At 41.0% G+C, this 22,505-nt stretch overlaps 1 protein-coding gene across 10 annotated transcripts in view; it reads left to right on the top strand.

Moving 5' to 3' along the window:
• The first annotated feature begins 5,553 nt into the window (after positions 1-5,553).
• The window catches only part of CHD9 (chromodomain helicase DNA binding protein 9), a 112,535-nt gene continuing 95,583 nt past the window's right edge, over positions 5,554-22,505 (top strand). For 8 of the 10 annotated variants that reach the window (XR_013958667.1, XR_013958668.1, XR_013958669.1 and 5 more), the window contains exons 1-2: positions 5,554-6,083; positions 18,135-18,223. The gene's annotated coding sequence lies outside the window, so the exon portion shown is untranslated. The remainder of the gene's footprint in view (positions 6,084-18,134; positions 18,224-22,505) is intronic. The other 2 variants (XM_080636739.1, XM_080636740.1) reach the window with 2 other exon arrangements.

Below are 22,505 nucleotides of genomic sequence, written 5' to 3'. Positions count from 1 at the left end.
ACAAAGAAAACTCCATGGTTGTAGCTCCTCAAGTATCCCTTCCAGTAGACAATCTTACCTCAATAACACCCAAACACAGCTCTTTGCATGTTCTGCTATCAAAGAAAAAAGAAAAAGCAAACAACAGCAAAGAACAGAACTCAGTTTTAGCAGCAGATTCACTACTGTCTCAGAGTCAGGAGCCAGGCACCTCCAGAAAAGCTGTTTAATAAAAACCTAAGAAGTACTCCTCTACCTCAGAATCCTCATATATTAACTTTTTTCTTCCTCTTCCTCATAATAGCTACTCAGTCCTTGATTATAACTCTCCTATAAATTATCCCAAATCAAAAAGCAGTTCCCAACTCCAGCTACCTTTAAAGCCAGCACAGGAACAATAAACACAGATGAGCAGTCTTATAGTAAATAATTCTTTAACAGCATTTAGCAGCACAAAACTTCAAAGAGAATACATCAAGCTCTACATTAACAGAAAAAAAAAATCATGTAATAGCATATCCATTCAATTTCTGTAGTTAGAAACAAACAGAAAAGAATTGAAAAGAGATACATTTTCAAAGGCTCTGACTAGCACTTTCACTTTCAGCATCCTACTTACAAGCACAACTCAAAACACCCTATTAACAGATCACTTAAGCCACTTCTAGGCTTCCTTCACGCTTCAGAAGCAGCATAACATCTCCAATGTATTTTTCCTCTAATAAAACCTCTTACTTATTATTTCTACAACTGTTAGTTTTCCTCCTTTTGTGAAAACTCCTCCACATTTAACTACTCTGCAGAAAACTATGGCAAGGCTTCAGTGTTGTCTTACGTAGAGCAATGACAGTAGGATGACCTTCAGTCCGGCACCCCCTCTAGTCATCAACACCTCCAACACTGGTCTTAAAGAGCTGTTTTCTTTAACACAAGTGCTTAAAGAAGTTCTGTACCACCTTTGCTCTTCAAACCTCATCTTTACAGACAACACTTTAAAGTCCCATTCACAGATCTCTTAAATCTCAGCACTCAGATTCACAAGCTGGCCTCAGCTTGGTACAAACTTCTCTTATCTCAAAAGCCAATACAACAAACCTTCACCAAAACCTAAAATTGGTTAATGCCAGCAATCCCCTAAAAAATACACTTTCAAAATTTCCTAATGAAAACACAATTTAGTAAAAAAAAAAAAACTTTTTCAGTTATTTGATTTTAAATCTTCTCCCTTCACACTGCCTATTTCATGACAGACATCATTTTAATGCTTTCAATAATAGTTTTATCTTTTAACAATGTACTTGTGGCTGTCATTGTGGCAAGCAGGCAATCAAATTCCAGGTGTAGGTGTTTGAAGAAACACCAGTAGAAGCAGTTTTAGAAATCAGCATTTTGATCCCCTAACGGCAGGTTTACTCAACTTAAATCACAGTATCCAGCTGCCAGGGACACTTTAAGGACATCTCATCCTGCAAGTAAAACATTCCACCTGCCAAGAGATTTCCATCTGACCAAGTAGATTACTTGCACATTTAATTAGCACTCAGATTTTTATTTGTAGTTGTTTATCACAATATAAAGGATTTCTATTCAGAATTCCAGTATCTCTAATCTATACATTGGGATGCAATTGTGCCCACAGAGTCAAACAAATTAAAATTTGTCCTAATCTAAAAGGATTTATAACCCTACCCTGGTTTACACCTGCCTCTGCTAGGCCATGAGGGAAACCATCTGCTTCCGTGCACTTACTTTGCATCTGCAGTGTTTCATATCTGCAGGTGTACAGCACAGCTACTCTTTGCAGGAGTTCCAGTGTATATTCCAGATCAAACCAGCCTACAAACTGCCAGCCAACAGCTGACAACAAGCGAAGCTTACCAATTTGGGAACCTACAACTTTGAATATATTCAGAGCTAAACCACATGAGCTTACCCTCACCTTGCAGATTTGTTAATGCCTCCAGAAGTCATACAGCAGAGGTATTTTGTTCCCTATTCATGCTGCATATCGCAGAGGCAATGCACCAAGCACAGAAACACCTCAACAAGGGTTCAGTCTGCATGGCCCTACAAGTCTTCACCTGCACCACAGATTCCTACCAGGCTTTTAGAATGTATCTACAAAGACAGGCAAACAGTTGCTCTAATAGCAGCAATCTGCAGACAGCTGCTCTTTGCTTTCCCAAGCCCCACAGAGAGGCTACTGAGAAGGATCAAAGCAGTCACTGTGGCAACAGTGGAATCTCAGCAGCTGATTCAGTTGCATGTGAACTTTATTGCTCTCCACAACTACCTGAAAAGAGGTGATGGTCAGTCTTGTCCAAGTAACAAGTGATGGGACAAGAGGTAATGGCCTAAAGTTTCAGCAGGGGGGGTTTAGACTGGATATCAGGAAAAATTTCTCCATCAAAAAGGTTGTCAAGCACTGGAATAGGCTGCCCAGGGAAGGAGTGGAGTCAACATCCCTGGAGTTGCTTAAAAGATACGTAGATGTAGATCTTAGTGACATGCATTAGTGGTGGACTTGGCAGTGCTGGGGTAAGGGTTGTACTTGATGATCATAGAAGTCTTTTTCAACCTTAACGCTTCTAAGTCATTCCAGTCCTGACCTCAATACCCTGCAGCAACTTTCATGGATAATCAAAGCACAGGAAATGAGGCAAGTGCAGCCACTCTTTTCCTCTGTTGTCTTTTCTTGGAAAATGTTGCCCCATGCTCACAGAAAGATACAGGATGAGTGCTCTTGTTTTGAGTACACAGAAGTTTTTCCTCTATAGACTACAATGTGTTACAAGGCACACATATGGTAAATCCTAAGGCAGAATAAATTGCTATAGTGGTGTGGGAGTGAAGAACATAAAAATGCATGTGTTCTAACTCTTCTGTACATGGGACATCTGAAGAAAGATATTTATGGAAAGTAAGAGAGGGGAGGGACAAAGTATTCTGCCACTCTTACTAAACCCAGTATTTTAGAAAAGTCATTTGTATGCCATGATGGATCAAAGCAACGTAATTACATTGTGAGATAGCAGTGCTGAGAAAACAAAGATCTCATAAAATGTGTAAAACATACTACAATTACAATTGTTTGAAACAACAGTAGGATTTTGGGGTCAGCTGCAGAAGTTTTGATGGAAAGAAAATTCAACAGTGCAAAAGCTATCACTGAAACTGATGCGATATTGAAATACTGTAAAAATGAAGCCCAAAACAAAAAACAATTCTATACATTTAATCAACCTGTTTGTATTCTAAACTCTAAGAGGATCCATCCAACATTCATGAGATTCAATGTCCTTTTGAGCAACGGAATAACCAGGCACATGATCCTATTTTCAGCCATTCATGTGATATATCAGTGTAAGCTTCTGCTCTCAACTTATGACACTGCCATTCATACGTCTACAGCTGAGATCCCCTCACAATGTTACAACAGTGTTGAGAGCTTTATTAGGGAAGTACTACAATTGGCTGGCTAATTCTCATCAAATGGTGACGGTGGCCTTTTTTCCATAAAAGCAGTTACTACTTTCTCTGTGGAGGAGTAGAGACATACGTGTTTTTCTTTAAAAACCACTAGGATGGAAAAAAAAAACCCAAACCAAACAAAAAAACCACACAGGTATGTTCATTTTTCTCAGTTATTAGTGAAAGATTGGGAAAACACACACACACACAAAAAAAAAAAAAAAAAAAAAAAAAGGAAAATCCAATGGACTGGCTAAAAGAATTAATACAGGAACTTTACCATAACTGTTAACAGCAGACTTTCTGAACAAGTTTTAGCCATGAAAGAGTTAAGAGGTAAGGAGAAAGACAAAAGTGCTATAAATCTAAAACATTCAACTAGCCTGCTTAAAGGCTTGCATTCAGAACTAAGGTGGAGTAAGATTCTACTTTGTGCTTGCACCTACAATGGCTCAGTTGAGCTATTTAGAAATCCTGAAATCAATTAATGTATTACAATACATAATTAAGCATACAAGATCAGAGAATCATAGAATAGTTAGGGTTGGAAAGGACTTTAAGATCATCTAGTTCCAACTCCCATGCCATACCAAAGAAGTTTAATATTGGTTAAAACGACAAATTCTTACGTTAAATGGTATGCTAAAGATAGAAGCAACAGGCTGATAAAAGTATATCCTTAGCTCCCTGCTAGCAAACTACAGCAGGAAGCCTTAGGATGGGACTTCTCATTGCTGCTGTGCATACAGTAGTCCCAGGCACAATATCCAAGCGTAGGAAACTCTGGGTGGGAATCCTCTCATGTTCCTGGAATTCTAATTTAGTCCTCAGGTCAACTCAGCAAGAGCTATGTAACTTCCAACCTAAAGAGCTTTTTCTATTTATATGTAATTATAGATAAAACTGCATGCAAGCCCCTTCAGTGATGCTCTTTGCAATCAAGCTAGGAACTGCTTCCTCCAGCCTTCTGCTGTGGTCTCCTGATACAGGGAAATTTGTAGCTCAGCAATTTTAACAGAAGTTGACTTGGAGAGTATGAACGTGAAGTTTTGCGAACAGCTACTTCTAAATTTTTATCTTAAAAATCGATAATTGGCATTTAAAGCACTTTGCTTTATATAAGGAAAACCAAAAACATGCAAAAGCAATGGGAAAGACTTCTAGTTCACTTTGTAGGAATCTGTGTTCCCTGTAAAAGTAGTCATGCGATCCACTGGGAAATGGCTTCACATGGTGTGCCTGAGGCTGGGCTCGCTCTGCGTGGTGTTCACCTGTATTGACCTCTGAAAGGCGGGTTTCCTCTTTGCTCTCCCTGCTAGCACTTGGGCTGCAATGCAACATCTGGCGATGCCACCCATAGGTCAACTCAGTTATTGAGCTGCTGACCCCAGGGGCTCTCCCCGGAGGGAGGCTTCGCTCACAAGCTGTATCTCGGTGGAGGTCTTACACGAACGCCAGAAGCTTTATTGTAATAAAGGGAACCGCCGCGGCGGGAGCTCTTCTCCTTCTGTGAGGCAGCGTCACGCCAGGAACCGCGGCCCCGGCGGCGAAGCGGGTTGTGCCCTACTCTGCCGAGCCGTGCCCCTCGACTCCGTGCCTCCCGCCACGCTGCTCCTTAAGAAACCGCCGACGGCGGCTGCGCCAGCGCCTCGCGGAAACGTGCCAGACATCCCAGAGAATCCCGGCTCCCCCCGCCGCTCCGGCCAGCGCCGCGGCGGCCTGCCCAGCATCCCGGGCCTGGCCTTCGCTGGAGCCTCCAGAGTAAACGCGGCCGGGATTGGCTTCTCCCGGCGCAGGGGGCCATATTGGATAGGCTCGGCTGGCCCTGCCGCGCATACACACACACCACTTCAGCGGCTCCCCTCAGGGCTGCCCCCTCCCGCGGGGCCTGCAGCGGGAGGTGAAGGTGCCTTAGAAAGGAAACCCGCACACTCCCGTTTCCCCTGCCCAACTGCCGCGCACACTCCTGCAGCGCACGCCCCTTCCCCTGCTCGCGTTCTCACCCGCCCTCCCCTTCTCCGCTCACCCGCCCTCCCCTTCTCCGCTCAACCGCCGCCGCCCCCCGCCCGCCGCCGCGTTGCCTCCCTCCCCGAGGCGCCGTGTCAGCGCAGGGCGGCGGCCAATCAGCGCGGGGGTGACAGATATGCAAATGTAACCCCCAGCCCGTGTCCGCGGGTGCGCTGGGGTCGCTGCGCGGCGTGAGTGAAACTTCGCCCGGGGCCCTGCCGCCCCTCCCGCCCGGCGCGGCCCGCCCTGGCCCGCTGCGCAGTGGGCGGCGGGGGAGGAGAACCCGGCACGCTGCACCGCCCTCGCCCGCGACGCTGCCGCCCGCCTCTCCCGGCCTGCGCCAGTCGCCTTGCCACCCGGTAAGTGCCGTTCTCGGCCAGCGGCTCCCCGGGCTCCCGGCGGGGTAGTCGGCGGGGGGAATCCCCTGGAGCGGGAGTTAAAGCCGCCGCCGCCTCAGAGCAGCCGCGTTTTCCGGAGGCCGCCCCGGCAGGGAGCTGTCAGGCGCGGGGCATCTCCTCCTCCTCCCCTCCGTCCTCCCCTCCCCCCCGCTCGTGTGCCTCCTGCTGGGCAGCGGCGGCAGCCCCAGGCGGTGCTGCTGCTGCCGCCGCGTAATGGCGAACCCGGCGGTGAGTACGTGCGGAGGAACGGGCTGCTCCCCGCCACCCTCGGAGCAGGCCGCGCTTCAGGTGCCGAAGGCACCGGCTGGCCTCGGCGCCCCGTCAGCCACCCGCCGCCCCTCCTCCCGCCGGGGCACGGCGCGGCGCGGCCTGCTCGCCGCACGGGCTCTTCCCGGCGCCGCGCCTCGACCTGCTTCCGCCCCTCGCTGACACCGGCGGTGGAGCCGGCGGGCGCGGGGCTGCTCGTCGGCCCCTCGCACTTCTCCGGCGGAGGTGGGAGGAGGAAGGGCGAGGGCGGGAGGCGGCGGCTACGCGAGCTTCTCTGAGGTGGCAGGGGTGCAGCGGGGCAAGATGGGGCGTGCGGGGGCTCCTGGCAATGCGATTCCTGGTCACCCCGGCACGGTAACGAGGCTGAGGTGGCCTCGCGGGGCCCGCAGGCGAAGGGGCGGGTGGGGCAAAGTTTGGAGGGGGGGAATTGGGCCTTTCCCAGGTAGTGGGGAGGGGGAGAGGCTGGATGTCGTGCCCCGGCCTCCTTCAGGTAAGATGGCAAGGAGAAGGGAAGAGGGCTGGTCTCCTTGGGGAAGTCAGAGAAAGAGGTTGCATGTCTCTCTGTCTCCCAGCGAGGAGGTGGCAGTGGGAGGAAGGGGTTGGGTGGAGGAACGTAGAGGCAAGAATATGCCTAGCCACCTTGTGTCCTTAAGGAAGGGGGCTGCGTGGCAGGGAAGGGAGGTGGCACCTTCCTAGGCAGGCAAGTGGGAATGTTAGACCTGGTTCTTCACTACGCAAGATAGTAGAAGTGGGCAGAGAGAGGAATTAAAATAATTTCCCAGGGCAAGTGAAGCGGAAGGAAGAAGAGGAGCCAAGTTTGGCAGCCCACTGTCACCGATCTATGACAGCAGAAAACATGGGAGCCCGGGAAAGGAATATAGAAGGGGAGGATTGGCACTGGGTGAGGTGTGTCCAAGAGAGGTGGAGATGGATGGGCATGCAGTCTGCTTTTCTTCTGGGCTGGAAGATTTTTGGAGTGAGGAGAACTGGTGGCACATGGCTGCAGATTGTTGCTGAATGGGTGGAGGCTTAAAGAGGGACTTGGCTGTGAAAGAGCAAGGTGGGAATTTATGGAACAGCATTTTCCAGATAGGGCCTGCAAGCTGATATTCTTTGGGGATGACAAGGAGACGATTTTGAGGCTAGTTTGGTACTGTGTAATGCTGGGTGGTTAGGTGGCATGTGTCTTTATTTTAGTGAAGTGGAGAAATTATGCTGTTTCCTGCTGAGGCTTAAAGCAGAGAAATGGTAAAACCTCTTTATTGCCTCTTCACACACAAATTTTTGTGAACAGGGATAAAAAACAAGCTAAGAGGTTGGAATTCTCTCATTTGACATCAAGGTTGATGCATGCACTTTGAGTTCGTAAGAGATAGTTTGCACTCCTCACTGATTTTGTAATGTAGGTGCCTTGAATATTTAGCAACTACAGACTTCCTTCAGTTCATGAAAGTTGTTTAACTTCATCAATGTGAGAAAACGGCTCAGTCTCTCTCCCTTATGTAGAAGAGATCTGAACCTTTAAGTCTTGCAGTACATGCATGTGGAGGACAAAGTAACAGTTTGTGTAAAAGGGGTAAGATTCCCAGCTCTTCTCTTGTGTGTCTTTTGAGACTTTGTAAGAAGCAGCCATAAAAAGTGATTCTCCTCTTTCAGGAAAACTAGGCCCATCAGTCCTAAGAGCAATCTGCATCTGTTTTTATACCTGTGTCATTTGACACCATCAAGTTCCCAGTTGGCGGGTGTGACCTGAAATAATTATTTCACCTTGTTTTACATGTAATATTTATATGCAGTTATGAATATGAATAGTTTTCAAGACAGAATGTCTACATTTGGTCATCTTTGAGCAGTATCTGGATTTTTAGCCTGGCTCAAAGTTTCAGTTGGTGCATAGATCAACTTTTTGCTAGTTTATGTCACAAGATGGATATTTAAAAATTAGTAATTATTTCCGTCTTACACTTTGTTAGCTGTTAAAGAAAGGGTAGCAATTAGTATCCTTTGGTTTTACCTACTCACAAAGTTTTTACACACACCCAACCCTTCACACCACCAACTACTAATGACTTTTTCATTGTTCCTGAGTCTGATGAGGCAGGTGAGGCTTCCAAAATACCCATGGACTTCAGTGCCCAGTTTTGTAAACCAGAAAGCAAAAATTAATGTACATGTTCCTGAAGGTTGCCAATCCAGGCATCCATGTGCCAGGCCTTATGTATATAAATCAATGCCACACAGAGAAGTTGGTGGGTAGTAAGGTAGGATGTGAACTTCAGATATCAACAATTCTGTGGTTACTGCCCATTATGAACTCTTTAATCTTAAAGTAAATATGCAGTAGCTTTCTCTTTTTATTCCTCCATTGGTGAGTAAGCATTTATAAAATAAAGGCAAGCACACAGGTAGTTACAAGGCCTCTGTGCTGGTTTTTGTTGTGGTAACTTACCTGTTTCTGTTTAATCATATAGTTCTATTTCTAAGAATTTATGCTGCTCTTCATGATAAAGATGTATTAGCTTATTTCAATCTCAGTAAAGCTGTCATTTTTACTGTAAAAAAAAAGGTGGAATTTTAAGTCTTGTAATTTTTCAAGAAGTTTGAGGAATCTCAGCGCTTACTCATTTCATATGAGCTGTTGGTGCTAAGTGCTCCTAAAGATTAGTCCAAGAATTCAGTCATGGAGAAATGTTGATGAAAGTACAGTGTGTTTTTTAGAAAGTATTTTTAGTGATGTTATCTAAAAGATGTACGACAGGAACCACTAAGAGACTAGAGAGGCCTAAACCAGGCATTCTGTCTCATAAAAGGAAACGAACAAATTAGTGATGCAGACAGATTAAACCAAAAAGATTGACATGCTGCTTGAAAATTTCTTTTTTTGTGCAACACATAAAGTAAATAGTTACACTTTCATTCTTCTTTGCTTTATAGGGCTAGTTGTAAGAATATATGTTTTTTTGGCATATGTTATGATTTTACAATACAAGTTTTCCTTATAATCAGAGTATACATGCCATTCAGACACTTCAAAAGTACAGATAAGTTGGACAATTATATATTTTATGGGTGAGAGTTCCTTAGAGTACATTTTCTTTTCGTTTGTATCAGCCTTGTAGAAATAGGCTTCACTGTCTTTCTTTGATACTTTTCATGCAATTTAGGGTGAGGATAAGTTGGATCTGATGGAGTCAAATGGCATGATCCTATTCATCACTGGGTTGCAGTATTCTAATTCTTTCCACCTTATATATGTACTAAATTCTCAGTAATATTTGGTACTTAGGTTCACAGATCATCCAGTTGAAATATTTTTCTGTGTTTAACTGAAATCTGATGACCCATAGCACTATCTTTCTATTCTAACCAAAAGACTTCTGTGGATACTTTAATTTCTTCCACTGGCTTGTCTGTATTTGTCCTTTTAATGGTCTTGATTCCATCAAACTACAGGGCTGTGAGCTTACTGAACACTGTTGAAATCTCACATTTACTTGGGCTCACATACTCTTATCCTATTCACTGATGCTCTTCCTGTATATAAAAAGGTGTTTCAGGAATGCCAGGTATCTGCATACACATAAAGGGGTGATGTAGAAACCATCTGGTCATTTAGTCAAACATTCAAGGACTAATAATTAGCAGTATTGGAAATATTTTAGGATATTACTGAAGTATTTTCTTTCCCCTTCAGCAGAGAAACTATGACACTGAGTAGTTCTTTTGCTGGTAAAACAACCACCAGAAAGAGTTTGCAGCTCTTGCTTTGGCTGAAGGAGTATCAGGATTCTCATATTTTGTCTGTCTGGCCAGTTCATAAATGAAAGGGCATGCTGGCCAAAAGTCAAACAGGCTGAACATGTGACTTTCTTATTGACAACAGTGCAGGGAGGAGATTTTTTTTTTTTTTTTTTAAGCTGTGAGGGTTTTTTTCTAAAGTATTACACAAAAAAAGTACGTGGTTTGCAGTGATCATGTTTTTGAGTAACTGCCATGTTGGAAACTTGAAGGAGACCAGCTCTAAATCAAACACTTTAACAACGTGGTTGGTGAAGCTTTCTTGACTTCAAAAGCATTAGCATCCTAGTAGTATTTTCAAAACATACATTCAGGTGGATACACAGCTACCTCTTAGAATGAGCTTTAGTGATCAGATGAAACTTACTTTAGGCAGCACCTTCGAACTGAGTTCCTTTCCAATGTTGCCTTTACATTATGTTCACTTACTAAACTGCAACAAAGAAGTTACAAGGCAGGAAGGTGTGTGTTTTTTTTTTTTTGTTTTTTTTTTTTGTTTTGTTTTGTTTTTGTTTTTTTTTTTTGTTTTTTTTTTTGTTTTTTTTTTTTGTTTTTTTTTTTGTTTTTTTTGTTTAAACTTGGTATTCAGCAGAAATATATTGGTATATGGCATCTGTCAGGGAGCAAATGTGTTGAGATCTTCAACTTCATTCATACAGATTACCAAAGAGATACCAAATATTGACGTCTTTAGCTCATCAGTGTACGTGCAGCTTTCTTTCTGAAGATACATGTTTTTGTTCTAATCTGAAATTGTTCTGCTCACAGGCAGGGTATGCCACAAAATGACCACATACTAGCCTTATAGTATGCACAGTTTATTAAGCAAGCACACTAAAGCGAATAAGCACACCAAAGCAAACAAGCACACTAACGCAAATCAGGTGTGTATCTCTATATATACAATAAATATGTACAATGAAACTAAGCAGAGGTCTCTCTATAGAAAGGGTAAAATACGGAGGAAAATTAGCAATGCATCAAATCATTACTGCATTAGAGAGAACAGAGATTACGAAGAAATACATGACCAAACACCACAGAATCATCATCCAGGCCCACACTTCAAGCTAGGAAGCCCAGTTGCTGCTCATGCCAGGAGCCTCAGGTAATTAGGAAAATTCCTGTGTGGTGTATCCACCCATAGGTGAGGCTTTGGATTTGGCCACAAGAGGGTCCTGCTTTTATATTATTAGAAAAATAGCCGGCTTTATGCCAGCTCTGTAATTGTTTATTCATGGGGCCTTGCAGTTTCTCATGATCTTGCTATTGTCCATGCCAAGAGCATGGCGTCCCAGTGCAGCCAAGTATGAAGGTCATAGAACAGCTGCACACCTGTGTTTTCTTACCTCTCTCCAACAGTCACAATGAACATAAACATATGTACTCTACCAAATACACTTTGACAAAAAATATACTTTATGTCTCTCAGTCATGACAGGGAATCAGCTCTCAGCTAGGTTCCCATCTATTACATAAATCAACAGTTAAAATTCACAGCAGAAATGTTCCCATCTTTTTTCTGAAACCAATACTAATTTTTACCTTGTTCTTTATCTGAATCGTATCAGAAAATGTAATTCTGGTTACCAGATTATTTCCTTCTGCAATGCATTCTTGGGCTCTTTTCCTTGTGTTGCATGAGCAGTATTAAAAGATTGGTTCAGTCTTTTGTGTTGGTCACTAAAATTCAAGAATTCCTTCAAAATTTATTGTGCAAATGGCTTTTGAAGAGTAAATAATTGTACTTCATGCCCTAATGAAGAAATTTTTAAGTTTCAGAAAGAGTACGTATGTATAATGGCAAGAAAATCTACCCATCTGATATTCCGTATGTTAGAAGAAATCGTAATTAAATAGGGTATATTTTTGTTTTCAGTTACCCTGTAATTAGAGGCTTCCACCAACATCGAGAACAGTGGTAGGTAAGACAAGGGGCCTGATGCCATATGATATGCTGTTTCTGGTTTCAGCATGTAGGTTTTGAGTCTGTTTTTGCTGTTTGTGTGGTTTTACTTGTTTTCAGAAGCTAAACTAAAATTTAGCTTCAGAGCCAGATTTTTAGGTAGGTTTTCAAGATACCTACTTCATAGATAGCCCTTGAGGGAACTTAGTATTTTCTGTTTGGCTGGTCAAGTTTTTTATAAGTCCACTTTATTTGATTTCCTGATTTATGAAGAGTATATTGAACAAATCGCAAACGCTGAGTGTCTTGCTTATTGTGTGCTTGCTGGGAAAGTTTTGGAGAAACTTTTGATATCAAATCTCCTTAGAACAGAAATAGGTTGGGGTTTTTTTCAAGAGAAAAATTGTATGCACTTTTCTCTGAAAGGTGTAGACTTCTGTTGATGAAATACCTTGTGCCAGCTAGTCTAGTATGGAGTGGGAAGTCTGAACCTGCTCTGTTCAGTAGAGTACCATCCTGGTATCCTCATCTGATTGTGTCAAGACTTGAAGCTGTGCTCCTGTTCTCACAGAGAAGACTGCTACCTGTGAGTGTCAAGTCTTCACAACTGATAGTCTGAACTCCTAGATCATAGTCCCTAAGCATCTATAAAATAGGCATGAGCCTTTGCATTGCTCTAGTTGATACTTCCAGATTATAAATTTGCAGGAGTTCACAAAGATGCTTATCTGACTAGAACATGAGAATTATTGGAAGTTGTGTATTATGGGATTGTGAATTGAAAGTCTTTCGGCTCAGATGTTCTGTAATGAAATTTTGGTTTAGGCCACATGTGAAAATGGGATGGTTTTTTTTTCTAGTTTTCAATGCAGATGTTTCTCTGCATCTTAAAATGGCAGTGTAGTTCCTTAGGAAAGATACCAGAATTCAGAAACATACTTGGTAAGTCTAATTTAAGGTGTAGTGCTGAAATTTATGATAAAAGTATGGAAACCCTACAACACTTGTATCAGAAATCTGAACAGCACTTAGAGGATTTTCTTTTTAAAATTACAAGGTAGCTTTTCTACCTGTCTTTGTAGTGGCCAGAAGTAAACTCTAAGTTACGGATACAAATGCACTGAATATGTTATTGTAACTCTTGACAACTGAGGAGGGTAAAAAGAGGCATACGTATTTTGTACAGTTGGTTTTAGAGATATACAAACCTAGGGAAAAGAACAGCGGAAAATTTTGGTATGTGTATAAGAAAAATAATCAGAAACTCACTGAAGTTCTGAAATTTGTGAAATTCTTTACAGATACACTTTGGAGAAGTAAAATTGCAATAAGATTGAAAGAACAGAACAAACTTATGCTTGGAAGTATAGCTTCCTCCAGTAGTCTTGTGACCACTGCCTTGAACTTCTTAACAGTTACTTTCACTAAAATGAACTGACTTGGGGATAAACTTCGTTCTTTTCAGAAAGATTTTCCAAACTTTTGTAATCTTTGTAGATCACAATCAAATGTAGCAAATAGAGACGTTGTCATTCTCTGTATTATTATTTTCTTTTCATTGTAATTAACCCCCACAAAAATAGAATGTATTTACACACCTCATCCATTTTAATGAACAGTCTTATGGGTTGGTTTGATGAAACAAGAGGAAGGGTTAAAATTAAATTGAGAATGCACATTACATGTCTTGTTCTGCAGGCTGTGCTTTGAGGGCAATAACCTTTGGCAGACAGGTGAAGAAGGTAGTTGAAAATATTAACTTCTTAAACTGATGCTGTTAAATTTTCTAAGGGTACTTGAAAACACTGAAGACATAAAAGCACACAAGGATTTTGTACGAAACTAGTTTATTTTTTTAATAAATTTGCATGATGTTTTTAAACATGGGATAAAGTGGCTATTCTAAATAAATTGAAATTAATAGTTTGTTTCCTACTAACACTAAAAAATATAAGCGTACCCTATAAAGTACAAAAGTTTTCATTTTAGTGTCCAAAATGACAAAGATTGCTATTGTTCAGAATTTGTTATTGGTAATAGTAATTCTTTAGAATCCATCAAGAATGCAGGGAAGTCCATGTGCATTTAGGGAAATGTGTATTTTTCTTGAAGCATTTTAAGAAGATACCATATTAGTTAGGCTGTGGAAGATAAGTTTTAAAAACTTTTCTAAGCTTATTATGTGACCAGGCATGCTTCTAACAAATTTAGTTCTGGTTCTGTTTAATAAAGGATAAGCTTTGTTGTATATCAGTGAGTTGTTACCAATTCAAGATTTGAAAGCAAGCATTAAGACTCTCTTCCAAAGAAGGACAAATACAGAACATTTTCCGAACACACTGCATTTAGCAGATAAACACACACATATCTTTATATATATGTAATTAAAAGGACACATGTAATATAGCTTATTTGAGAACCTGTGGAGATAGATCCCATTTTGCTTCATGAGAAAGCTTCAAGTTCCTTTTGTGTGGATTTCTCTTTGGCACTTAATATAATCATCAGTGATTCTTCTGCTGTCTGAAGTACTTTGTGTATTTTACGTTCAGAATAATGCATTTTTGATCTGTTGAATGTCTGTTTGGTTATATATGGGTGGGGTTTTTTTCTTCTTTACTACAGGTAATTTGCAAACTTATAGGTACTCCACAGTTGTCTCCATATTGGAAGCAAGCGTATGCTGTCCTAAAGAGTAAGGAACTTATTTTTCCTCTTTATTTTGAGGATTCACAAAGGTACGGTTGAGGAAGGATCCAAAATAGCTGTGTTTTGGATAGCCAGGAACTTCAGATGGTGTTTCTATTATATGGTAGCTACAGAGGAACTACGTGTCTTTTTTCATTGTTGAACACTCACAGCTAGGATAAATTACTTGATTGCAAGTTTTCAAATATTCTGTTTAATTCAGTGTTTATTTTGTTTTGTTTTTTCCCAAATAAAGTTAAATGTTGGAATGCCTCTATTGAGTAAATATCTGTATTATAAAAAAACCTGTATGCTATAATTTTGTTTAGCCAGCAGGGAACTTTTAAATAAACAGAAGTGTAGGAATTAAAAATACTGAAATGCTGCATAAAACCTGACAGTTAAATAATTTCAAAGTTGTTTCTAGTTTCTGGATGTGAAGAGGACTTTTGCATGGTGGGAGCTCTGTTTGCGTGATAGGAGTTCAGGATAGAAAAAAGAGCAACTAGAGGAAGTTTTCTGGCTGTCCTGATACAAAATTCATATCACTTCACATAGGTGGCAAACAAAGATGGAAGTATTTTACCAGCTTTCACCTAAGTATGTGTTTGGGTACATGCTTATTTTTTATGAATTTTAGAAAGAAATCTCTGTGTAGTATTTCAGTGTGCCTGTTAATGCAGAGCAGAGGCATTTTAGTTTAGCAATCTTGGTATAAGTCTTGGAAATTATTTGAATAATAAAATTAGAATAAATGTAATAATTTATGTACCAAATTAGTACCAAATAATTTTTTTACTGGAACATTGCAGGTTTTTGATAGCTGTTATAACTAGTTTATATCTTTGACAGATGTTACAACATTGTCTCAAAGATGTGAGGAGAAGAAATAACCTTTGTGTTAAGATCTGCTGCTTAACGCAGTGGGATTGAGTGTGCCCTCAGCAAGTTTGCCGATGACACCAAGCTGTGTGGTTTGGTTGATACGCCGGAGGGAAGGGATGCCATCCAGAGGGACCTCGACACGCTTGTGAGGTGGGCTGATGCCAACCTCACGAAGTTTAACCATGCCAAGTGCAAGGTCCTACACCTGGGTGGGAGCAATCCCAGGCACAGCTACGGGTTGGGCAGAGAAGAGATTCAGAGCAGCCCTGCAGAGAAGGACTTGGGGGTGTCAGTCAATGAGAAACTTAACATGAGCCGTCAGTGTGTGTTCACAGCCCAGAAAGCCAACCATATCCTGGGCTGCATCAAAAGGAACGTAACCAGCAGGTTGAAGGAGATTGATCCCACCCCTCTACTCTGTTCGTGTGAGACCTTACTTGGAGTATTGTGTGCAGTTCTGGTGTCCTCAACACAAAAAGGACATGGAACTGTTGGAACAAGTCCACAGGAGGGCCACGAGGATGATCAGGGGACTGGAGCACCTCCTAAATGAATATAGGCTGAGAAAGCTGGGGCTGTTCAGCCTGGAGAAGAGAAGGCTGCGTGGAGACCTCATAGCAGCCTTCCAGTATCTGAAGGGGGCCTATAAGAATGCTGGGGATAGACTCTTCATTAGGGACTGTAGTGATAGGACAAGGCGTAACAGATTAAAACTTAAACAGGAGAAGTTTAGGTTGGATATAAGAAGGAAGTTCTTTACTGAGAGGGTGGTGAGACACTGGAATGGGTTGCACAGGGAAACTGTGCATGCCCCATCTGTGGTGGTGTTCAAGGCCAGGTTGGACAGAGCCTTGGGTGACATGGTTTAGTGTGAGGTGTCCCTGCCCATGGCAGGGCGATTGGAACTAGATGATCTTAAGGCCCTTTCCAGACCTAACTATTCTATGATTCTATTCTATATCCCATCCTATATGTTAATAAAGATGAAAGGTTGAATTGTATTAGCAGTCTTGGAAAGATGTTGGGACCGGTCTTGTTCAACATCTTTGTCGGTGACATGGACAGTGGGATTGAGTGCGCCCTCAGCAAGTTTGCCGATAACACCAAGCTGCGTGGTTTGGTTGATACGCCGGAGGGAAGGGATGCCATCCAGAGGGACCTCGACACGCTTGTGAGGTGGGCTGATGCCAACCTTATGAAGTTTAACCATGCTAAGTGCAAGGTCCTACACCTGGGTGGGAGCAATCCCAGGCACAGCTACGGGTTGGGCAGAAGAGATTCAGAGATTCAGAAGCAGCCCTGCAGAGAAGGACTTGGGGGTGTTGGTCGATGAGAAAATGAACATGAGCTGGCTCCAGTGTGTGCTCGCAGCCCATAAAGCCAACTGTATCCTGGGCTGCATCAAGAGGAGCCTGACCAGCAGGTCGAAGGAGGTGATCCTGCCTCCCTACTCTGCTCTCATGAGACCTCACTTGGATTATTGTGTACAGTTCTGGTGTCCTCAACATAAAAAGGACATGGAACTGTTGGAACAAGTCCAGAGGAGGGCCACGAGGATGATCAGGGGACTGGAGCACCTCCTGTATGGAGGCAGGCTGAGAAGGTTGGGGCTGTTCAGCCTGGAGAAGAGAAGGCTGCGTGGAGACCTCATAGCAGCCTTCCAGTATCTGAAGGGGGCCTACAAGGATGCTGGGGAGGGACTATTCATCAGGGACTGTAGTGACAGGACAAGGGGTAACAGGTTCAAACTTAAACAGGGGAAGTTCAGATTGGATATAAGGAAGAAATTCTTTACTGAGAGGGTGGTGAGGCACTGGAATGGGTTGCCCAGGGAGGTTGTGAATGCTCTCTCCTTGGCAGTGTTCAAGGCCAGGTTGGATGAGGCTTTGGGTGACATGGTTTAGTGTGAGGTGTCCCTGCCCATGGCAGGGGGGTTGGAACTAGATGATCTCAAGGTCCTTTCCAACCCTAACTATTCTATGATTCTATGTTGAAGATTTTGTCACTAATAAACTGTATTTACGGAGAGGGAAATCTGTGTTTATTGGCATTTGAAGGTGCTCTGTGCCTTTGAGAGAATGATGGTATTTTTGAAAGGGTAGTGTAATTTTGGAATAACACACTGGAATAGAATGTCTGTCTTTTGGTGTTAAAGGGAGGTTTTGTTTGCTTTGAGGCTTTTACACACAGGCCCCAAGAAGCCTTTAGTTTTGCCCATGCATGTTTTCACTTAAACTGTATAATGCTTTGAAGACTTTTTCCTCTGACTACTCTTAAGGCAAGGAGTAGGATAAAACTGGTCACGCAAGTATATTTTCTAGGAGGGCAGAGTCAGTTCCTATTGGCAAGTACATCTGTCTGTATGTAAAAGTGTATTGCTGCTAAAAGATAATATTTACAGAGCTTTTTGGATTGACAGGTTTAAAACTTAACCTCAAAACCTTTGGTTTTGGTCTTCATATTGTCTTAAAGATGCCCTAAAACTTTCAGTTTTCTGGCACAGACTACCCTTCAACCTGAGAGATTTGTAAGGTTGGGTTGTTTTTCAGTGCTTCTGCAAAATCAGCACTTCACTTAGCTATTTGTCACACATTTATAATGTCATGGCTGCTAGTGATTGTATTAATTCTGGTGTTCATGTTTTTATGGTATCAAGAGTTTTGAGTTTAAAGGATTGCATGTACACTCCTGAAGTTGGTTATTGTGTGACTTGTTTTACCATGTTTCATTTTCAGATCTCTGATGATGAGATATCCATCTGGATTTAAAGCACATCTCTGAGCATCTTAATTCTTCATTAAAGAGATGTGTTCTTTATTCATGGGTAAGGTTGGTTTTTATATATATCTTGGACCCCTTTCTTAAATATCTTGTGATACAGTTTTAACTTAGAAGATTTCAGCAATTTATTTTTAAGTTTTGTAGGTTAATCAGATACTTCTATAGTATAGGGTTCTTTAGATGCTTGTGCTAGCTCTTAATTTTGACCCAAGCTTATTATTAAACTTTGTAATTCATGTGTCTTAAGTATCAATGTTGTAACTAAATAGCTCTATCTTTTAGTATTACAGATCAAGAAACAGCATGGTTGTACACATAGGTAGATCATTTAAAAATTGGTCTGTGATTTGAGATTCCTTTTCTGATACATACAACAGTTCCATAGGCTTAATTGTGCATCTCACCATATATCTTTTGAATTAGGAGTTTTGGGAAGAAAGAAACTCTGTTGTGGAAAACAACAAAAGGGCAAGATGTGAATTTTGTTCAGTTAAACACTTTTCTCAAGAATATAAACTATATTTCATCTGAAGCAACTTTGTGGTATTACACACCCCCATTTCAAAACAGTAGAATCAAAACAACCACAAAAATCTTACTAGTAGAAAATAGGGATTTTTCTAAATGCTACTTGTATTTTTAATTTTTGTAGGTTTCTAAATAAATCAGCTAAGATAACTTCATACATTACAGAATTTATCGTAATGTATTCTTTCCATATGTTAAGCACTGCTTGCTGAAATATTATTCTGAGACTTTGTGAATTTACCTTGAGTTAAAAATGAATGCTAAAATTGATCTCTTTAAAGAAGTATAGTAAAGGGCCCAAACATATGCTCTGGGACTTCCTGGTACCATGCTGTTTTATACAGAGAGTTCTGTGATAGACTTTCCCTTTGGTGTGGTTTTGCTCTGTTGAGCCTTAAGCAAAGCTGTTCTCAATAAAGAAGCTGTCCCATTCAGAGTGAAGGCAAATATCTTTGGGAAAGGGAGAAATTAGCCTTTAGTTGAACAAGAAGATGGATTTTCTTTCCAAGTGCAGTGTAATTTGTCATTGAACTTCTGTGAATGACCATAACAATTGGCAATTACTGATTTTTTTTATTATTTTTTTATTTTTTTTTTTCTTCTATAAACATTTAATATCAATTTCCTGGAGTGTACCTGCGGGAAGAGAGGAGAGGTGGTGGAAGGGAATTAGTGTGTGTCTGGGGAGTAGAGGGGGAGAAACAGTTAGTTGAGTACAGTAAATGTTTGGTGTGTGTAAAACCAGTGTAGGTATGTATGAGAAGATACTACTCTGAATTACTATGACAAGCACGTACAAGCCAGTTTGCTCTGGTTTTTATGCTTTCACTCAGAGCTGGAACTGCAGCCATGGACTGGAACCTAGTCCTGAGAATTAAGACCATCAGTTTCAAACATTTCTCTTGCTAATCCTCATGTTAAAATACAAGGTACTTGAGTTTTGCATGTTTAGCATGATGTTGGTGAGCTCTCTAGCATAATAAAATTCTAAAGAAAAACTGTATGTGGAGGGTATGATTTTACTAAAGGAATAGCTCATAATTCAAAACCAATTATAAATGTATACTAATGAAAAGCAATTTTAAAATAACAGTGCATATTTAATGGATATGTATTTATTGTTTAATAAGACAGATTATCCAAACAAGTTTTCTTCTAATTTTAGTGATACTAGTAAGAGCAGGCACATCTTTTCAACCCATATTAGTTATAGGTACCATGGCACTCTTGCACATAGGCTTAATCCTTTTTGTTAGGGAATAAAAGAGTTAATGTGTTCCGAATGTCATAATGTTCTTTTATTTCAGTCTTCTATGTTTCTTGGATTTTGAGGAAATTGTGCTATCCCTCTGTGAATTTTAAATTTAACATGTACATTGATCTTTATAGTAAAATATATTTTATATTGGCACATCAATGGAAAGTAACTCTTGTATTATTTAATTTACTGCAGCTTTTTGAGCTCTGCCAGAGCTTTAGTTATAATTAAATCTGGCAAACAGTGATAGTGTAATTGTCTTTCATTTTTAATACTGGGGAAAGAATGTCTATATCGTTTCTGAATATTATGCAGAAGTGATCAGTTTTTTGAGTGTCTGTTTTTTAACACGCTGTATTGAGTGTTTGCTGTTGAGTATTCTGTCTGCTAGTAGGTGAGCAAATCATACAAAGCTACAAACCTATCATACTTTAGTATGCTACACAGAACTTAGCAAATGTAATGATTTTTTCAGTCTCTTTGGAGATCTCTTGTTTAGAAGCAAGTCTGTTACCTGGTTGCATTGCTTTCCTCAAAAAACAAAAAAGAAAACATGAGAAAACCCAATGTCGTGGTTTAAGCCCAGGCCGTAAATTAGAACCATGCAGTCTACTTCCCCCTCCCGCCACTTTCTTCCCCCCGCTCCTGGAGGGACGGGGAGGAGAATCAAAAGAATGCAACTCCCACGGGGTTGAGATAAGAACAGTCCAGTAACTAAGGTATAACACAAACCACTACTGCTACCACCAATAATAATAATGATAAAGGAAATAACAAGGGAAGAGAATACAACACCTCACCGACTGATACCTTGCCCCCACGCAGCAGTGAACTAGCCCTTCCGGGGAGCTCTCAGTTCTACATCCTGGGCATGACGTGCTGTGGTATGGAATACCTCTTTGGTTAGTTTGGGTCAGGTGTCCTGTCCCTGCTTCCTCCCGGCTTCCCCTCCTCCCTGACAGAGCATGAGACTCACAGAGTCCTTGGTCAGAGTAAACATTCTGACCAGCAGCTGAAAACATCGGTTTGATCATTATTATCCTGAGGCCGAAAGTCAAAAACACAGCACTACATCAGCTACTAAGACGCAGAAAAATGACTGCTACTGCTAAACCAGGACACCCAAACACTTCGCATATAATGCAAACTCTTCCCTAGTTATACGTATTTGTTTTTACCCCTTTTGCATCCTTTACCTGTAGTCTGGATTTCTGTTACATCGTGTTGTTATTACTTCAGTTTTAATTCCTTCTGTCTACTAACTTACCGCTACCTTCTTTCTGAGGTAGTTTCTAATATTTACCTAGTTGGCCATTGTTTCAACTTATTTTGTGCAAAATGGCCACCAAGGTCACTGACTTCCCCTCATCTATGATACTGTCACATGTCAGTCATGTGAAGGAGTGATACTGAAGTCTATCAAAGTGTAAAACCGTGGTAATACGCTGAATCGTCATCTAATTTACTTGCTTATAGCTGAAGTAATTTGTTTTCTGTTGTCACTTCATCAAATGTAATCAACAGTGCAGTTAGTGAAGTAAAATATATCAGTAGTTTTTATTATCTTGTATTTTACTGCTACTCTCACTTAGTATTTTGAAAACAAAGTTTGCTGATTTTGTTTCATTTTATTTTCTTGTGTTCATTCTTTTTTTTTTTGATATATTAGGTAAAATCTTTCTTTTCTCTGGTCTTTAGGTGTTGTGCCATTCTTTTCATTTCTGCTCTTGCTTGTGTCTGTGGCTGCAAGTGTGTCTTTTTGCAGCTCAGATCTACTGTATGTGCTATAAAAGGAGATAATGTCTTTGAGACTTTCAGGCTATTTCTTCTTGGTGTTTCCTTCTGACAAGAATAAAGCGTTGTTATAAACTCTGATGGACAAATGAAATGAAGAAAGTTTCCTTCTTCCTTTTTTTTTTCTTTTTTTTTTTCCCTTTTTTTTTTTCCTTTTTTTGTTCTTGTTCCCCTTTGCAAGGAGTTGCATTAACTTGAAAGCTCAGTTTCCTAACCTACCTCTGGTGTGGGTTCATTCTTGTTGTGCGCACACACTTAAAGAAGAGAATCAAACTGTGATGAGTGTAGCCAGTTTCATCAGTTCTAAGTGGTTTTGAATAAGCAAAATTCAAAAAATACCTTAATGCATTGATTTATATTCTGTTTATAGTTGAAAATATAGTTTTAGACCACAGAAAGTCTATGTGTCTATTGGTTTTTTTAAATTAAAAATGTGGGTTGAGCAGAAATTAGTTTCTTCTTTTTCATTCACTCGGACTTATTTATTTTAATGCCATTTCTCCTGTTCTAGCACTTCGCTTTAAATCTTCAATTTAAAATAGATGTCTTAATGTTAAGAGCTAGCAGATTAAAGAATGAAGTGTTGTCCTGGGTTCATTAGTCACACTTTTCTCCTTTGTGGTAGCTGGTGCAGTGCTGTGTTTCTGACTTTAGTCTGAGAACGCTGCTGGTAACACGCTAATGTCTTAGTTGTTGCTCAGTATTGCTTACTCTGATCAAGGACTTTTCAGTCTCTCCTCCCCTG

Source organism: Psittacula echo, assembly GCF_963264785.1.
Source record: "Psittacula echo genome assembly, chromosome: Z".
Classification (NCBI taxonomy): Eukaryota; Metazoa; Chordata; class Aves; order Psittaciformes; family Psittacidae; genus Psittacula; species Psittacula echo.
Note: the sequence above shows the minus strand (reverse complement) of the source record. Positions and strands in the feature narration are given on the sequence as shown.